The sequence below is a fragment of the Hemibagrus wyckioides genome, linkage group LG05 (assembly GCF_019097595.1).
Source record: "Hemibagrus wyckioides isolate EC202008001 linkage group LG05, SWU_Hwy_1.0, whole genome shotgun sequence".
NCBI lineage: Eukaryota > Metazoa > Chordata > Actinopteri > Siluriformes > Bagridae > Hemibagrus > Hemibagrus wyckioides.
In genome coordinates, this window is record NC_080714.1 from 4224259 (window position 1) to 4234258 (window position 10000).

General features: G+C 42.5%; 1 protein-coding gene across 1 annotated transcript in view; it reads right to left on the reverse strand.

Moving 5' to 3' along the window:
* rimbp2b (RIMS binding protein 2b) overlaps positions 1-10000 on the reverse strand; it is a 118784-nt gene that overhangs the window by 53163 nt on the left and 55621 nt on the right. The window lies entirely within an intron of this gene.

Here is a 10000-nt window from a genome sequence, read left to right on the forward strand (position 1 = left end):
TTAAATTGAATTAAATGAAACGGTCAGTGAACCTCTGTGGCATAAAAGAAATGAAAAATATCATGATGCGCATCACTTCCTGTCACGTCACATCCCTCCCATCCGTCCGGTTTTTATCTGCTGTAGATAGTTGTGTGATGTTGGGGTGGAAGCGCTCTGGCAGCCAGTCACCGTAAAGCCAACAGTAAATATCATCAATCTAGCGTGAAATATATCTCTAATGATATCACATTTCCCATGAGCTCGCTAAAGCCTGCTGCTTAGCAAGGCATCAGGGAGCTGTTACAGTCCCTTTCCAAGTGATCGCTCCTTCCCTCCCTCCCTCCCTCTTTCTCTCTCACACTTTCCCTCTATCTCTCTCGCCCTTTCTCGGATGATTCATAAATGTGTAATGAAGGGATCTTTCTTTTTTTTTTTTAGCCACGCCAACGTTTGTCCACACTCCTCCGTCAGCTGGTCTCTCTCTCTCTCTCTCTCTCTCTCTCTCTCAGTCAGACATGGAGACGTGTTTAGCCCTAAAAAGTGTGACTCAGACCCGTCTACAGGTAGACAGACATAACAAAGCGATTGAAGATGCCAGGAGTCGGACATAACAGAAACAAACGGACGATGGGGTCAGGAGTGCTGCTGATTAGATCAGAAAGAAGCTGGCGTGTATCAGAAACAACAGAATATATCTGGAAATGGTATTCAGTTATAGTGTTTAGAATAAAACACTCTGGGGTTGTGCTGTCTGAGGAAAATAATCAAGTTACTGGTACCATTCCACAGAAACGTAGCTCCCGATAACAGCAAGTCTCAGAAGGACGTCTTTATTCCCCAGAAACTTGCCGATGATTTTTTTTTAACATTAATCACATTTTTTTATCCATTTCCAGTTACATTAATGTTATAGAACATCCATGAAATCCATCTCACCAACATTACAGCAGCTGTTTTCTTCACCAGCCTCTGTTTATCTCTCTTAAAGCTAATAAACAATACCAAAGAAAGTGTAGTTGGTTCCTTCTTCCCTTCCTTCCTTCCATCCATCCATCCGTCCGTCGGTCTTTCTTTCTTTCTTTGCTTCATTCTTTCTTCCTTGCTTCGTTCTTTGTTCCTTTCTTTCTTTCTTTCTTTCTTTCTTTCTTTCTTTCTTTCTTTCTTTCTTTCTTTCTTCCTTGCTTCATTCTTTCTTCCTTGCTTCGTTCTTTCTGTCGTTCTTCCTTGCTTTGTTCTTTCTTTCTTTCTTTCTTGCTTCATTCTTTCTTCCTTGCTTCGTTCTTTCTGTCGTTCTTCCTTGCTTCGTTCTTTCTTTCGTTCTTCCTTGCTTTGTCCTTTCTTTCGTTCTTTCTTGCTTCGTTCTTTCTGTCGTTCTTCCTTGCTTTGTTCTTTCTGTCGTTCTTCCTTGCTTCGTTCTTTCTTTCTTTCTTTCTTGCTTCATTCTTTCTTCCTTGCTTCGTTCTTTCTGTCGTTCTTCCTTGCTTCGTTCTTTCTTTCGTTCTTCCTTGCTTTGTCCTTTCTTTCGTTCTTTCTTGCTTCGTTCTTTCTGTCGTTCTTCCTTGCTTTGTTCTTTCTGTCGTTCTTCCTTGCTTCGTTCTTTCTTTTGTTCTTCCTTGCTTCGTTCTTTCTTTTGTTCTTCCTTGCTTCGTTCTTTCTTCCTTGCTTCGTTCTTTCTTTTGTTCTTCCTTGCTTCGTTCTTTCTTTTGTTCTTCCTTGCTTCGTTCTTTCTTCCTTGCTTCGTTCTTTCTTTTGTTCTTCCTTGCTTCGTTCTTTCTTTTGTTCTTCCTTGCTTCGTTCTTTCTTCCTTGCTTCGTTCTTTCTTTTGTTCTTCCTTGCTTCGTTCTTTCTTCCTTGCTTCGTTCTTTCTTTTGTTCTTCCTTGCTTCGTTCTTTCTTCCTTGCTTCGTTCTTTCTGTCGTTCTTCCTTGCTTCGTTCTTTCTTCCTTGCTTCGTTCTTTCTGTCGTTCTTCCTTGCTTCATTCTTTCTTTTGTTCTTCCTTGCTTCGTTCTTTCTTCCTTGCTTTGTTCTTTCTGTCGTTCTTCCTTGCTTTGTTCTTTCTTCCTTGCTTTGTTCTTTCTTCCTTGCTTTGTTCTTTCTTCCTTGCTTCGTTCTTTCTTCCTTGCTTCGTTCTTTCTTCCTTGCTTCCTTGCTTCGTTCTTTCTTCCTTGCTTCGTCCTTTCTTTCGTTCTTTCTTGCTTCGTTCTTTCTGTCGTTCTTCCTTGCTTCGTTCTTTCTGTCGTTCTTCCTTGCTTCGTTCTTTCTTTTGTTCTTCCTTGCTTCGTTCTTTCTTCCTTGCTTTGTTCTTTCTGTCGTTCTTCCTTGCTTTGTTCTTTCTTCCTTGCTTCGTTCTTTCTTCCTTGCTTCGTTCTTTCTTCCTTGCTTCGTTCTTTCTTCCTTGCTTCGTTCTTTCTTCCTTGCTTCGTTCTTTCTTTTGTTCTTCCTTGCTTCGTTCTTTCTTCCTTGCTTCGTCCTTTCTTTCGTTCTTTCTTGCTTCGTTCTTTCTGTCGTTCTTCCTTGCTTCGTTCTTTCTGTCGTTCTTCCTTGCTTTGTTCTTTCTTTCGTTCTTCCTTGCTTCGTTCTTTCTGTCGTTCTTCCTTGCTTTGTTCTTTCTTTCATTTTTCCTTGCTTCGTTCTTTCTGTCGTTCTTCCTTGCTTTGTTCTTTCTTTCGTTCTTCCTTGCTTCGTTCTTTCTTTTGTTCTTCCTTGCTTCGTTCTTTCTTCCTTGCTTCGTTCTTTCTTTTGTTCTTCCTTGCTTCGTTATTTCTTTTGTTCTTCCTTGCTTCGTTCTTTCTTCCTTGCTCCGTTCTTTCTTCCTTGCTTCGTTCTTTCTTTTGTTCTTCCTTGCTTCGTTCTTTCTTTCGTTCTTCCTTGCTTCGTTCTTTCTTCCTTGCTTCGTTCTTTCTTTTGTTCTTCCTTGCTTCGTTCTTTCTTTCGTTCTTCCTTGCTTCGTTCTTTCTTTCGTTCTTCCTTGCTTCGTTCTTTCTTTCGTTCTTCCTTGCTTCGTTCTTTCTTCCTTGCTTCGTTCTTTCTTCCTTGCTTCGTTCTTTCTTTTGTTCTTCCTTGCTTCGTTCTTTCTTTCGTTCTTCCTTGCTTCGTTCTTTCTTTCGTTCTTCCTTGCTTCGTTCTTTCTTTCGTTCTTCCTTGCTTCGTTCTTTCTTTTGTTCTTCCTTGCTTCGTTCTTTCTTCCTTGCTCCGTTCTTTCTTCCTTGCTTCGTTCTTTCTTTTGTTCTTCCTTGCTTCGTTCTTTCTTCCTTGCTCCGTTCTTTCTTCCTTGCTCCATTCTTTCTTCCTTGCTTCGTTCTTTCTTTTGTTCTTCCTTGCTTCGTTCTTTCTTCCTTGCTCCGTTCTTTCTTCCTTGCTCCGTTCTTTCTTCCTTGCTTCGTTCTTTCTTTCGTTCTTGCTTGCTTCGTTCTTTCTTCCTTGCTTCGTTCTTTCTTTTGTTCTTCCTTGCTTCGTTCTTTCTTTCGTTCTTCCTTGCTTCGTTCTTTCTTCCTTGCTCCGTTCTTTCTTCCTTGCTTCGTTCTTTCTTTTGTTCTTCCTTGCTTCGTTCTTTCTTTTGTTCTTCCTTGCTTCGTTCTTTCTTTTGTTCTTCCTTGCTTCGTTCTTTCTTCCTTGCTCCGTTCTTTCTTCCTTGCTTCGTTCTTTCTTTTGTTCTTCCTTGCTTCGTTCTTTCTTTCGTTCTTGCTTGCTTCGTTCTTTCTTCCTTGCTTCGTTCTTTCTTTTGTTCTTCCTTGCTTCGTTCTTTCTTTCGTTCTTGCTTGCTTCGTTCTTTCTTCCTTGCTTCGTTCTTTCTTTCGTTCTTCCTTGCTTCGTTCTTTCTTTCGTTCTTCCTTGCTTCGTTCTTTCTTTTGTTCTTCCTTGCTTCGTTCTTTCTTCCTTGCTCCGTTCTTTCTTCCTTGCTTCGTTCTTTCTTTTGTTCTTCCTTGCTTCGTTCTTTCTTTCGTTCTTCCTTGCTTCGTTCTTTCTTTCGTTCTTCCTTGCTTCGTTCTTTCTTTCGTTCTTCCTTGCTTCGTTCTTTCTTTTGTTCTTCCTTGCTTCGTTCTTTCTGTCATTCTTCTTTCCTTCCTTCCTTCCTTCCTTTCTATTTATGCTCCTGAGAAATCGCACTAAATGAACCTTGCTTTCAGATTTCAATTTTTGATTTTTTTTTATTTCAGATATTTTTAAACCAAAGATTTGTCTTGCAGCTTCTACATGTGGATCAAAATAAATCCACCGCTTTATTTCTCCTACATCACGATGATGTGCGTTTGTTTCAAACGAAAGTGTAATATCTATCGTGTAGCGAACAGCAGACTCATATCCGTCTGTCTGATAATGCTTGGTATCATTTTGAGAGCTGGGAGGTAGATAACACATCACACACACACACACATCACACACACACACACACATCACACACATCACACACATCACACACATCACACACACATCACACACACACATCACACACACACATACAAACACACATCACACACACACATCACACACACACATCACACACACACACACACATACAAACACACACATCACACACACACATCACACACACACATCACACACACACACACATCACACACACACATCACACACACACACATCACACACACACACACCACACACACACATACAAACACACACATCACACACACACATCACACACACACATCACACACACACACACATCACACACACACATACAAACACACACATCACACACACACATCACACACACACATCACACACACACATCACACACACACACATCACACACACACATACAAACACACACATCACACACACACACACACACATCACACACACACATCACACACACATACAAACACACATCACACACACACATCACACACACACATCACACACACACACACACATACAAACACACACATCACACACACACATCACACACACACATCACACACACACACATCACACACACACATCACACACACACATCACACACACACACACCACACACACACATACAAACACACACATCACACACACACATCACACACACACATCACACACACACACACATCACACACACACATACAAACACACACATCACACACACACATCACACACACACATCACACACACACATCACACACACACACATCACACACACACATCACACACACACATACAAACACACACATCACACACACACACACACACATCACACACACACACACATCACACACACACATCACACACACACATCACACACACACATACAAACACACACATCACACACACACACACACACACACATCACACACACACACACATCACACACACACACACATCACACACACACATCACACACACACATCACACACACACATACAAACACACATCACACACACACACACATCACACACACACACATACAAACACACACATCACACACACACACACATCACACACACACACATCACACACACACATACAAACACACACATCACACACACACATCACACACACACATCACACACACACATCACACACACATCACACACACACATCACACACACACACACACATCACACACACATACAAACACACACATCACACACACACATCACACACACACACACACATACAAACACACACATCACACACACACATCACACACACACACATCACACACACACACATCACACATACAAACACACACATCACACACACACATCACACACACACACACATCACACACACACATACAAACACACACATCACACACACACATCACACACACACATCACACACATCACACACATACAAACACACACATCACACACACACATCACACACACACACATCACACACACACACATACAAACACACACATCACACACACACACACACACACACACACACATCACACACACACATACAAACACACACATCACACACACATCACACACACACATCACACACACACATCACACACATCACACACATCACACACACACATACAAACACACACATCACACACACACATCACACACACACACACATCACACACACACATCACACACACACATCACACACACACACACACATACAAACACACACATCACACACACACATCACACACACATACAAACACACACACACATCACACACATCACACACACATCACACACACACATCACACACACACATCACACACACACATACAAACACACACATCACACACACACACACATCACACACACACATACAAACACACACATCACACACACACATCACACACACACATCACACACACACACACATCACACACACACATACAAACACACACATCACACACACACATCACACACACATCACACACACACACACATCACACACACACATACAAACACACACATCACACACACACATCACACACACACACATCACACACACACACACATCACACACACACATACAAACACACACATCACACACACACATCACACACACATCACACACACACACACACACACATCACACACACACATCACACACACACATACAAACACACACATCACACACACATCACACACACACATCACACACACACATCACACACACACACACATCACACACACACATACAAACACACACATCACACACACACATCACACACACACATCACACACACACACACATCACACACACACATCACACACACACACATCACACACACACATACAAACACACACATCACACACACACATCACACACACATCACACACACACACACATCACACACACACATACAAACACACACATCACACACACACATCACACACACACATCACACACATCACACACACACATACAAACACACACATCACACACACACATCACACACACACATCACACACACACACACATCACACACACACATACAAACACACACATCACACACACACATCACACACACACACACACATACAAACACACACATCACACACACACATCACACACACATACAAACACACACACACATCACACACACACACATCACACACACACATCACACACACACATCACACACACACATCACACACACATCACACACACATACAAACACACACACACACATCACACACACATCACACACACACATCACACACACATACAAACACACACACACATCACACACACACACACACATACAAACACACACATCACACACACACATCACACACACATACAAACACACACACACATCACACACACACACATCACACACACACACATCACACACACATCACACACACACATCACACACACATACAAACACACACACACATCACACACACATCACACACACACATCACACACACACACACACATCACACACACACACACACATCACACACACACACACACATCACACACACACACATCACACACACATCACACACACACACACATCACACACACACACATCACACACACATCACACACACATCACACACAAACACACACACACATCACACACACACACATCACACACACACACATCACACACATCACACACACACACACATCACACACACACACACACACATCACACACACACATACAAACACACACATCACACACACACATCACACACACATACAAACACACACACATCACACACACACACACATCACACACACACATACAAACACACACATCACACACACACATCACACACACATCACACACACATCACACACACACACATCACACACACACATACAAACACACACATCACACACACACACACACACATACAAACACACACATCACACACACACACACACACACACACACATACAAACACACACATCACACACACACAAACACACACACATACAAACACACACATCACACACACACATCACACACACACAAACACACACACACATACAAACACACACATCACACACACTCACACACAGACACACACACTCACACACAGACACACACACACACACACACTCACACTCACACATCACACACACACACAAACACACAGACACACACACACACACACACATACAAACACACACATCACACACACACATCACACACACACACATCACACACACACACACATCACACACACACATCACACACACACACACACACATCACACACACATACATCACACACACACACATCACACACACACACATCACACACACACACACACACACATCACACACACACACATCACACACACATCACACACACACACATCACACACACACATACAAACACACACATCACACACACACACACACACATACAAACACACACATCACACACACACAAACACACACACACATACAAACACACACATCACACACACACAAACACACACACATACAAACACACACATCACACACACACATCACACACACACAAACACACACACACATACAAACACACACATCACACACACATCACACACACACAAACACACACACACATCACACACACACATACAAACACACACATCACACACACACATCACACACACACACAAACACACAGACACACACATCACACACACACATACAAACACACACATCACACACACACATCACACACACACACATCACACACACACACACATCACACACACACATCACACACACACACACACACATCACACACACACATCACACACACATACATCACACACACACATCACACACACACACATCACACACACACACACACACACACATCACACACACACACATCACACACACACACACACACATCACACACACACATACAAACACACACATCACACACATCACACACACACACACACATACAAACACACACATCACACACACACACACACACACACATACAACCACACACATCACACACACACAAACACACACACATACAAACACACACATCACACACACACATCACACACACACAAACACACACACACATCACACACACACATACAAACACACACATCACACACACATCACACACACACAAACACACACACACATCACACACACACATACAAACACACACATCACACACACACATCACACACACACACACACAAACACACAGACACACACATCACACACACACATACAAACACACACATCACACACACACATCACACACACACACACATCACACACACACACACACACACATCACACACACACATCACACACACACACACATCACACACACACACATCACACACACACACACACATCACACACACACATCACACACACACATCACACACACACACAAACACACACATCACACACACACACACACACACATCACACACACACATCACACACACACATACAAACACACACATCACACACACACATCACACACACACACACACAAACACATCACACACACACATACAAACACACACATCACACACACACAAACACATCACACACACATCACACACACACATCACACACACACAAACACATCACACACACACATACAAACACACACATCACACACACACAAACACATCACACACACATCACACACACACATACAAACACACACATCACACACACACGTCACACACACACACAAACACACACACACATCACACACACACACACATCACACACACACACACACACACACAAACACACACACACACACATCTCACACACACACGCACACACACAGGATATATGCACACTGGATAAGGAGGCTAGGTCTCAGTGATCAGCAGTCTACCTCGTGCCAATCACACCAACCAGTCAGGAAATTGCATTTCTCTTTCACTCTTTCTCTCTTTCTCTCGCACTCCTTCTTCCTTCTCTCTGTGCCTCTCACAGCGGAGGAGGCGTGGCCTTGGTGACCTCACTACATTATAGTAAATTCATTTATTTACATATTTCACAATAATTTTGGAATTCTATATTCTTATGCTGTTTCTTTCTTTCTTTCTTTCTTTCTTTCTTTCTTTCTT